This window comes from Carassius auratus, chromosome 24, assembly GCF_003368295.1.
Source record: "Carassius auratus strain Wakin chromosome 24, ASM336829v1, whole genome shotgun sequence".
NCBI lineage: Eukaryota > Metazoa > Chordata > Actinopteri > Cypriniformes > Cyprinidae > Carassius > Carassius auratus.
Window position 1 is genome coordinate 13,964,875 of NC_039266.1, and position 12,260 is coordinate 13,977,134.

General features: G+C 33.2%; 1 protein-coding gene across 5 annotated transcripts in view; it reads left to right on the plus strand.

Moving 5' to 3' along the window:
• The first annotated feature begins 6,100 nt into the window (after positions 1 to 6,100).
• Positions 6,101 to 12,260, plus strand: part of gli3 (GLI family zinc finger 3) — a 322,788-nt gene continuing 316,628 nt past the window's right edge. Inside the window, exon 1 of one of the 5 annotated variants that reach the window (XM_026201156.1) lies at positions 6,101 to 6,561. The gene's annotated coding sequence lies outside the window, so the exon portion shown is untranslated. Of the gene's footprint in view, positions 6,577 to 12,260 lie in introns of all 5 variants that reach the window. The other 4 variants (XM_026201154.1, XM_026201153.1, XM_026201155.1 and 1 more) reach the window with 4 other exon arrangements.

Here is a 12,260-nt window from a genome sequence, read left to right on the forward strand (position 1 = left end):
CTCCAATTGATAGCAGCTCCAGAGGGATGTTAGTTTGCCTTTCAGAGAGAGGAGTTGCTGTAGTGGACTTACACATTACAGTGTGAGACGTGATTCATCAAGTATCACTGTATCAGAGCGTGTCTGTTATTGGACCTATCATTCAGCTGATCAACACAATGTAGTACTGGCTATTGTGGACTAGAAAAACACAAGTGAAAATATAGCAGTGCCATGTCAGCTAATATTAAATATTTAATTTATCATGTTAATTTCCCATTACCTCTGCCATCATCTAACACTCGTTTAAAGTTAATCTTTTAAAACACCAATAATTTAATAACACTGTTAAATGCAATCTTTAGCAAATCTCAAATATTTTCATATTGTGATGTCTAAACTTGTAGCATTTAAAAATCAGCCATTTATTGCCACAACATGTAAATTATAACATACAAATTAATTATTGGCTTTTTTTAATCAGAATTATCATATTGTTAGATCCTTATATAAAATAACAAATATGGTGTGAAGTTGTTTTCTAAGTTGTTCTGGAAACGAGTTTTTTAGTAATTTATTGTGAGAACTTTCCACACTGTCCAATCCCACATTAAATTAATAATTACAAAATTAATCAATATTAGAAATCAATAATCTTTATGTTTCAAATTATATAATATCTTCTAAAGTGACAGAAGACACTAATGAGAATTAAATTAGCACTCTTTGACCCAATATTCAAATATTTCCTATCAGTACGAGCGTGAAATAAGATTTACAGTGGTGGCTCATAAAGTTTGATTTGAGTTTGTGGTAGAAGTGACCCACATTCTTGTGGTGACCTAGAAAAAGTCCAGGCATGAAATACACTTAAATAAAATCACAATATTGATAACTGCCTTGAGTGTTATTTTTATTTTATTTTATTTATTTATAGTCAGTAGGACAGTATAGTCAAAATACTTATATCAGTACAGCAGTACAGAAGAAAAAAATGACAAAAAGGGATTAAATTGTGCACGCTTGCTTCCACTGTGCTCATACATAGAGATATTAATAACCTCTGTGGGCTATTGCATCAATGTAACGAGAAAGAAATTGAGAACGTGATGACACAAGAGAAAAATAAAGTGAGTCTGAGACTTAAATTCATGAATAAAAGAATAAGCTTGGTGGAACCAGGGGTGAATAAAGGTCTCACACTTAGCAAAATTAGCACGCTTTTCCACTGCCGTCCATTAGATTATCAAATTCATGCCACACAGGGCTCAGCAACCCCTCCGTTTTCATTTCTCCCCTCTAATCCCTGTCGATAAGACACAACACGCATACCACTTTCATTATGCTGTCATTTCAGAACTGGCATGGAATCCCCCTCGGGGTACTATCAGTCAAAAATTTACTTTAACTAGCTGAAGTGGACACAGTTTTGTGTTTATTATTTTTCACAGCCTCAAAATAACCTCACAAATATCCCTTTTGATTTTAGGGCAGAGTGAGGGGCAGAGTGCACACTCGTAATCTGCCCAACCTCAAGCAGTGAGACAGAGATATCCCAATATTGTAAGAAGGGAAGAAAAGGATATCTCTACCAACTGCACTAAAATAATGCATCTTCTCCACTTGTGCTGGCTGTTTTAGGTACAAGGGCAAAGCCTTCTTCTCTTTAGCCTTTGAGCATACAGATTAGTTCTCAATAATGTCTCCTTTGTGGAGTATATACTGAGCTCAAGACTGGACACTTCAAGATGAGAAAGCTCAGTGTGTAAACCAACTGGTAATCCCTTTTAAAAGTCTTTTATAAAAAAAAGCAAACAATCATCAACATGAGTTAAATTCCTGACTACCAATTCAATGACAGGACTGGTGAAAGCTGAAAAACCTGTCAAGTGATGTGACTTGTAATAAATCTTCATAAGCACAGGAAAGAATTATGAATTAAAGTTTCTGTAATATTTGTATAGTACATATTCTTGCCACTTTGTTCTTTATCCTTTGTTCTTAAATGCAGCCAGTCAGACATCTTTTTACTTATAATCACTTATTAAGTTGTTTTGTGTTGATTTGACTAAATAGTTAGGTATAATAATTTTCTTATTTTTGTTTTGTATTTTTAGTTTTGAAAAACTTTTGTTCAGTCATAAAGCATTTAAAAAAAAAAAAAAAACTTGATTTATACCATAGAGAAGACTTTTGCAGATTTTTGCTATTACGTTTTTTGGGGATTTTTTCCCCTAAAGCCAACATGAATACAAAAGTTTATAATTACTTGGTATACATCTGGTACATATTTAACATATTTGTTTTGAATGGTGAGCTTTTTAAAATATTTGTCCTTTATCATGGACAATTAGGTCATTATACCTTGATTGTTCCAGAAGCTGCTTTGCTCGCCAGATTCATACATAAAAGTATGCGCAGTCTATAAAGGCTATTATTGTATGTACATAGGTCTCAGTACTACATTAATGTATGACTACTGACTCACATTGACACTGTGCACAACCAGTGTCAATGTGAGTCAGTATTCATAAGTTATTGTTTAATTGGGTGAGATCAGGGGCTCAATGTGGGCTAAGGAAGGACCTGTACCTCTTTCTTTCTCCTCAAGAACCGCTCTGGCACCACTGCTGTTTTTGATGTGTGCTCTGGCTTTTCGAGGCCGACATTGGAATATGTTCTTGGGAGACCAACGGTTACTTGCCTCCAGGCAAAATCTCAATCCCCGGGATCCGGCTCCTCTTTGATGGAATACTTTCGGGAGCAGCTAACCACCCCCAATCCCTGCTTTGATTTACCCCTCCTCTCGTTTCTCATCCATCTTTCTAAGAGAGATTTACAAAGAGACTGACTGCCTGCATGTCTATATCGGTTTCTCCATCCACTTTAGCAGAATGGATGATTGCGAGTTAACAAAATAGAAAGGTGAATCATGTGTTATCCATGTCCAGAACTTTCAGACTGATTTCAGCCATCTGAAGTTAAATAAAAAACACTTTGGGACAGAAAACATGATTCATAACGTCAGTTCCAATGAATTTTGAATGCACCAAACTGCTACATGTACTATGAACACACATGAATGTGGCTTTTGCAGTTGACATATATAAATGTTAGATGTTATGTGTAATAGATGATCTTGGTCAGAGGTTTTTGCTTGGCTTGTTTTTTTCTTTCTTTTTTTTTTTTTCTACATTTACCCCCATTTTTGGTAACTATAAATCTGCAGTCAGGTACATTGGTTAAATGGTTGAATTTGTGCATGGATCTGGTTTATATTACAGAACTTTGCACTTCCCCCATCTCTTCTCAAATTCCCAAATGCTCATATGTATACTATTGTCACTGAAGGTTGAAGAGCTTAAAAACCCTGCAACACAGGTAAAATAAATTTAAACCTGATCTATGCATTTAATATTGCAAGCTCTTTTTATTTCACTCTAACAGGCTTAAATTGCTGTCAATACATATGAGAACCACGTTTTATGGTAAATTAATTTTGATCACCAACATAACACACATTTCTTTCAAACAGACACATCAGTAGCGTAATAAAATATTTATGGCATAAAATGAGCTCTTACTTTTTTTTACTTCTCGGCCACACGCACAGTCAGATCCTGTTTAAGAGATTAGAGAGTGATTTTCAACTGTGAAACTGTTACTGCCCCATTGATTGATTGTGAGCCCAGAAGGTATATATTTTTTTTTACATCCTTATTTCCCTGAATATTGATTATGTATATTGATTAGGAATAACACTACATGAGGCACATTTCTGCTTTCGATGTTTATGTTAAGGTCCAACTTTGAGGTGTAAAGACATGGGGCAGAGCGGGGTCAGAAGTAACCTGGGACGAAAGTAACAAAGCGATTTTCTCTGAGCCTCTTTCTGCATTTGCAATCCCAGCTATGACAGCATGTTCAGCATGCAATCCTTGACGGAGCTGAGAAATATCATGTGATTTCCTCATCATTCCCGAAGTTAGGTCGGTAAAACTGTTTTCGAGTACAAAAAGTAAATTATTTAAGTGTTTTTTTTTATTATTATTAGTCGTGTTGTTTTTCTTGTTTTATGTGTCACAGTAATGATCAATCTACAGGTTATTTAGTGCTTTAACACATCCTAAAGTTTGCATTTTCAGATTTTTTCAGTATAAAATTTGTCAGGAGTTCCTGTCGGGACGAAAGTAACAATTGTTACTTTTGTCCCGCTACAGTGACAAAAAGTTTTTATTTTGTTCCAGTGCATGCTATATTGTGAATTTCTGTGTCTTGCATCATTACTTGGAAATGTTTATGTCATATTATACCAAAATAATATGTCTTAGTGAGGGTCAGAAAGAAAGACATACAGAGGTCTGGTTTTATCCAGATGTTTTTTGAGAGGGCGTTTCTGGAGAGGAACATCATTCTCTAGGCAGCTGCTACATCACATTTATATTTAGGTTTTAGCCATATATATAGCTATTATATTTAGGTTTTAGGTTTTATATTGTACATTGTGTTTCATTATTATTATTTTTTTTTATAAAAATAAATAGGAATTGACAATAAAAAAATACAGTCAGGTTTTCAGACATCTGATGAAACTTACATTTAAAATGAAAATATGAAAATGTAATTTAATTATTTTTTTGCAAAGATAAAGGACAAAATATGTTTGCAGTTACATATTAACAAGGTCACAATCAGGTATACTTAAGCAAAATAAGAGTAACAGAAAAAAAGAGTTACTGGCCACAGCAGAAATATATATCGGTCTACAACATTATCTTTTAAAATGTTAACATTACCTTTTTATCTTTTAAAATGATGTTTTTCTGAAAAAATGGTACTTTCGCCCCATGCTCTCCCCTAGTTCTTTACCGTACAAGCTTGCCATTTTGTTTCTTATTCCAAGATAGATGGCTGTGCTGCTGCAATAATGCAATGAGAATTAGATTTGAGTTAGACGAAGTGACATTTACTTAAACACAGACACATTACATATTATATTTTGATAAGTCAGACAACATATATGGATGAAACAATACACTTATAAAAGCTGTGTCATAGGTAATAATGCACTAAAATATTGATAAAATATTGAAATACTGAAAAGGAATCTAAATTTCAAAGAAGAATGCATGATGTTCATGATGAGTGTTAAAGCAAAAAGCCTACTGAAACACTCTGTTTGACAACACAAATCTTTATCTTTATACCCACCTTTTTATGCTATTATTATATCTCAATTTTACCCTCTTATTAATAAATAATAATAAAAAATATATATATAATAATTTTTAATCAGGTCACTGATTATGACCCTTAAGAGAGAAAAAAAGTACATAACAAGATTTCCTTGACCTGATAAATTACATCCCAGAAGCTTATATTAATTGCTTTGTGTTTTATATTTAATGTTTTAGTTGTATAGTTATTTTGTCATAAAGTTTATTTATATTAAGTTGCCTTGACTACTATGTACTTACATTTTAATTAATAATTTTGTACAATGTAGTTATTGTGTACATACATGTTTTTACATTGTACTTATATTTAAAAAAACCGACATGTAATGACATCTGTATTTAATTTCTGTAATTACATTTATAATTACACTGTTGACCCATACTTTACACCTTAACCCACCCTTAAACTTACCCATACCTCCAACCCTCTCCCTAACCTTACCCCTATCCAACCTCAATAGCAGCAAAAGTATTTTACAATTCAATATGCTCACAGTAAGTACATTGTACTTATTTTTTTATGTAAGTACATAGTAGTTAAGGCCACCTAATATAAAGTGGGACCATTTATTCATTTTATTATTATTATTTATTATTATTATTATTTTTATTTTATTTTAACAGAGGATACTTTTTAAATGTGTATTTATTTATTTATTTGAAGTTGTGTTTGGTAGTTTCAGAATCCTTTTAAACAATCTTTCTACAATCTTTCAATCTTTCTTTCAATCGTTCTACAATCTTTGTAATGTTTTCTTCTCCCAAATTTCTTGTTTTCCCAAAGTTCATTGCCATATTTAAATTCCTTAATAATTTATTGCCAACCTTTAGAGAAACAATTTGCTCATATTAAGGATAACTTTTTTAGTTTCTAGTGTAGAAGGAGCGCTGGGATAAGGCAATGAGAAAGGGAGGGAAAAAGGGGCAGAAGAAAAAATAGGGGAGGTAGCGTGCCTGCTCTCCGAAAGGGAGGAGTCAGGCACAGGGAAAGGGCAGCTGGAGCTCCGCAATTCAAATCTTCTTTACCCGAGAAACTCTGCATTACAGTCTTTGTGACAAACATTTAGGAGTTTCACGAGTAGCTTTACTTTTGTGTTTAGGCTTTAGGTTATGTAGGCAAAGACTGGGAGCTGGTTCAGTGCTGGGCTGCCCCTGCCAAGAGGACGTATGAAAAAAAAAGAGAAAAGAAACGAAAAAAAACAAGAGGACGAGAGAAAAAAAGTCCGCAGAGCAGTTTTGGAGTTTAAATTGAAGAAGCTAAGACTGTCTGTCTGCAACTACCATCTGCACGCGAGCGAGAAGAAAGTCTGTGAGCTCAGAACAGAAAAGTTTTCCGACTGAACGAGTAAGTGCAAGAAATGTGAGTTTTTTCCGAGACTTTTTGCTTCTATGAAAGTTTTTCGAAATGAAGAAGGGGAGGAAAGTCGTGTAAAACTAATTTTCGTGAAAAACTAAATTACTATTCTTGGAGTAGGCTAACTAATTAAAAGAGCGTGTTGTCACTGTGTTGTGATGAGTTTTCTGCTTCACAGACAGTTCGGCACAGTCGTTTTGCAAACTTTGGGCTCTCATTGTCTAACTCGCGGCCCATATTGGTCTGTTAAAATTATTTGAAAGTATCCTAATGTTTTATGCCTGTTACACTGATAATTATCTGTAAATAATAAGAATCATCACAGTGCAGCTGGTTTCAGTGCAGTGTCTCCTTGCGACAGTTTTAATGTTTCCAAATGCTTATGTTTTTCTTGGAAATAGTCAATCAGTAAAATTGGGGGTCCCTCATCACATTGCAGTGTTTTCACTCACCATAATACAATAATTTAAAAATATTGAAGAAATGTATTAAATCTTACACATAGAAAGTAAAACGACAGATTGTTTATTATTATTATTATTATTATTATTATTGAGGTGGAGAGAAGCACAACAAAGAACGATGTTAGGTAAACACTAAATTGGCATCTTGTAGGTTAATAGTCGCGGCAAACATTGTAAAACAATTATGAGCGATTGTAATATGAACACTATTTTATCTGTTTAGGCATAATAAGTGTAACTTACGTATAATTGAACACAGATCATTCCAAACTGACGTGTATTTGCAGCATTCATTTTACAAAGTTACAGCCTGCAGAAATAGCTACTGTGAATTTACTCACATTTTAATTCCAATCACTGCTTTCGAAAAATGTTAACATTGAGTAGAAATTATTGTGACAATTTAATAGATGTAAACAAACATTTTACGATAATGATAGAAACATTTGAACAGTTTTTGATTATCAAGAATTTGTCCGTTGTCGGCTCTCTAGGAGGGAAAAAGAATAATAGCCTAAGTGAAATAATTGCAGCTGGCTCTTTTCTATTAGAATTGCCTTTTTTTTTCTTTTTTTTTTTACAGATTTTATTAGTGGAAATCATCGTCATTTACATTTTGAATGTGATGTAAAGTTGTGTCACTTGTGTAAATAGACTTTTCCAAACTTTCCAAACACACCGAAGCCCAGAAAAGACTCACGGCTTGTAGCTCGGCGAATAGGTTTAAGAACAACTGTGTCCCGCCAAACTCCTTCTGACACCTGTGCGCGATTAACTTACGACCTGGAATCTAATATTTAAATTAAAAATTCACTTTTCACTTAGATGTTTAAAAAAAAAAAAAAAAAAAAAAAAAAAAAAAAATTAATAATTTTTTTTTTTTATTTTTTATTTTAGGTTTATCTGATCACCAGTAAGAAATGTATATGACAGACATATTGTTTTGTAGAGCAGCTTGTGATGTTACACATTTTAATTGTAATTTATTATAGGCTTAACAAAAGTAAACACAGCCTGCTCGTTTTGCCTATAGTGTCGTATGTTTGAGATTTGCTTTCCTTTTATGTTCTCTATCTTTTCTTTTTTTTTTTTTTTTTATCTTTATTGCGTTTGATTTTTGTATGCATTTTATGAGAAACGTTTTCTAGTAAGTTGTCTATAGCCTACTGAAATCTGTATTATAGCTACGAACCCAGGGCTTAATTCAGCGCACATTAAATGCTAAATGTCAGGTCTGTCAAATTTTCCCATACAATTAAATGCAATTAATAATTATTATATTAGGCATATATTCTTTGTAATATGTCTATTTTTATCCGGTGACCTATGAATTTGCATGGTACGTGTCAATGGAGGATAAAAGGAATATGTGTAGCTATTTTAATCTCTAAAATTTAAAGGCCATAACAGAGATGTATGCATTTTAATGCATTAATGTTTTATGAAATAAACATTAATTTGAGCTCTTAAATTTGAACTCTGTGATGATAAAGTGTTCCCTGATAAGACAGACCTTAGTGTGATAAAAAATAAATAAAAAAATAAAATAATGAAGTCTTTGAGTCTGTGTTTGTCCCTCATTTCCTGTTGTTTCATATTGTCCTTTGATAACAAATTTGTACAAAAACTAATTTAGTTGTTTAAAAAGTACGTGATACTTTTTAACTACTATGGATATGATTCTAAATTTCTAAATTGAGCTTTGCACGTAACCTGAATTTACATTACATTTGCTCAGAATGCCACTCAGACTTTATCAAATTTGTATTATGTTTATAACATCATAAACAATGATTCCATAAATGTGCCTGAATTAAATGCTTATTTGCAATAATTTTTTTAAACAGGTGTCATTTTGTGTGTGTGTGTGTGTGTGTGTGTGTGTATATATATATATATATATATAGTTATATATATATATATATATATATATATATATATATATATATATATATATATATATATATATAACTATATATATATATATATATATATATATATATATATAACTATATATATATATATATATATATATATATATATATATATATATATATATATATAGTTATATATATATATATATATATATATATATATATATATATATATATATATATATATACATTTTTTGCAGGGTACTTTTGCCAGCAATACTGCCATACTGAGCACGCTATGTCACCAGCTAATATTAACAAGCAGAGATGACATGCGATTATCAAACTGTCATCTCACCCTCTCCATCCACCCATGTGCATAAAACCCTCAGATTAAGCCTGCCATTGGAAAGGAATGCCCAAACCCTTCACCCTCAGGCTGCTTTAGCATCCTAAATAAGTTCTACCTGTCTTTAAGTGCATGTGGGAATACGATGGCATTGAGATGATAATGTGGGTTTGAATAGCACTGTGCTTATTGTCCAAACCAATAAGGAACAAATAGATCAGAAATGTTTTTGTGAGTCTGATGTCTTAGAAGCCTGATAAGGCCGGTTGCTTTTAGAGTAGGGTGATTGGTCCCACTTTATATTAGGTGGCCTTAACTACTATGTACTTACATGAAAAAAATAAGTACAATGTACTTATTGTGTTCATATTGTATTGTAAAACACTTTTGCTGCTATTGAGGTGGGATAGGGGTAAGGTTAGGGACTCCCAAACTCCCAAATGTGTTGTCAGACTGTTATTTATTTACTTACTTACTTACTTACTTATTTATTTATTTATTTATTTATTTATTTATTTATTTATTTATTTATTTATTTATTTATTTCCATTGTATTTGGCCATGTTTAGCATTTTTGACCCTAACAAGTGTCCTCTGATTGAAAAATGCCCGGAAACCTTTATTGTGTGGTGCTGTGGTGCATTGCTTCCATTCACCCTCTGTCAACAAGTCAGGACTTCCAACTGAAACCTCTTAGATAATCCTCAACTTTGATATGTTCAACATCAAATGAAAAGGGTTAAAAGAGTGAGAAAGAGAAAAGGAAAACAAGTGAAAGTGAGTAATTGAGAAAAAAGAAGCAGTGCTCTTGAGCTGTAGGCCGCATCAGATGAGAAGTTGAGTGTTCGTCAAAAGTGTTTGTGTCTCAGCGGAGGGGGTCTCTAGCTTTGTAGGGGGCTTGCTCTCAAGCTCTCTCTCTCTCCTTTTCTTTCACCCCTTCTAATCCCTAGGCCCAGTCATCCCTTCAGGGCATGCCTCAGATCTGCCTCTATGTCAGGACGACCCCTTCCTTCTCTTCTTTCTTTTGCTCTTTCTCCCTTTATTTTTGCTTTATCTCCTTTTACATTTTTGTCTTCAAAATGTATTTGTTTTTCTTTATATATATTTATATATATAGTGGCCACAAACAATATATGGACATGTTTGGGCAGTTGTGCCATACTTCGATGAAGAAAATGTATGGATTTTTAATGTGTAATATACAAAATATCACAACAGGCCTTTTCTCTTTACTTTTCAGAGTAGATTTTTGTAATTATTTGTTAAAAATGGGTCCCAGCTGGTTTTTATCAATATTAAGACATTTCTCCTCAAGTTCACACAGTTGCCCTTTAAAATAAATGAATAAATAAATCCATGTTGTGTTTGTTCCTTCAAAATTTTTTACTATTAATTTTGACTTATGTTTGCCCCTTCCATTGGTTGTACTTCACAGTGGTAAATTGTGAATAAATCAGTTTTCAAGAAATGATAGACAAGACTTCATAAAGCATCATGACTAACTCCAAACCAGTTCACCTGCTAACCAGCGTAAACAATAAGAACTACAAAAAGAAATACACAATGGTCTTTTCAGGTAGGGTGCTACTGTGTGTGTGTGTGTTTGTTTTCTCAAGTAGGTGGCTGCAAATAGCACACATTGAGCTACTTGATTTGCCTCTTCTTTTCAAGTCTTGGTTGTGAAAACCGTCTTTAAACCTGTGTGAAGTGTGGCAATGAGAACTAAGCATTTCCCCATTTTATGGCAGGGTGTGTTAAGGACTTGTGATGGAGTGGTTGTGTGTTATTATAATTAGAGCCCGACCGATATATCGGCCAGTCGATATTATCGGCCGATATGAGCTTATTGCATTCGCATCATGAGCTTATTTCAATCGGCATCAGCGTTTATAACGGCCTATGAAACATGAGAAACAGAGTCTCATGCTTCACTCATGTTATGAGTGTTGCACAGTTTGCCCACCAGAGGGAGCTCTGCAACTCCCAGTTGACAACAGCGCCAGAAATCCAATACAGAAGAAAGCGGTCTATGCAGCCAAGCCACGGAGATGTACTGTTTTGACGGTGAGTCTGTCGTTCGTCATGTGAAATGATTTAGTTCATACACTGTATATAAAAACGGTGTGGTAGTTCTAGCTAACGGTCCTATCATTATCACTTCTAAATATTCTGTAACATCACTTACAGCCGCTAATGCATTGCTATATTAGATTAGCCACAGAGCTAATACCATGCTTATCAGTGGAAGAGCGCGAACGTTTATAAGAGGTCAAACTATAACGTTAGTGTTTAACTTATTCTAAATATATCTGCAGTGTTTCCCACATAATGGCCACGTAAATGTGGCAGGGGGGTGTGTGTAGTCAATGACTAGAAGTTATGTACAGCGTGCCTCGAAAAAACAACAACTCTAACGCTAATATAGCTTCCTTTTTAGCAGGCCTAAGCATCCTTTTTAAATGCTTGCTATTAACTTGAAGGTGGTTTTTCTCAAAATTGACAGTGGTGTGTTCATGACACTAACATTAATCATTCAACTTCGAATTGATTCCGTAATCTTCCGGTAAGAGTAGGCTAACTTTACGTTCGCCAGTGCATGACGATGTTTTATAATTTACGGGTCCGTTGTTAATGTGTCTGTGAGAGCAAATATAGTGTAGTTACAGTAACTACAGTAGGTGCGTCAGAATGATTAATCCAGGGGACATGTAAATAAATGTGAGCTGAACAAGCGCTTTTTCTTTTATTTTTTTATTTTTTTACAGATTGTTTCAAAGCAGCTTTACAGACATAACAGGAAAATGTTGTAATAATATTGTTAAATATAAGTAGGTAATAGGTAATACCTATTGCTTGACAAAAAAAAAAAAAAAAAAAAAAAAAAAAAAAAAAAAAAAATATATATATATATATATATATATATATATATATATATATATATATATATATATTTCTGATTTTTGCCTATGTAGGAGATCCCTGTTTATTATTAAGTCTAATGAT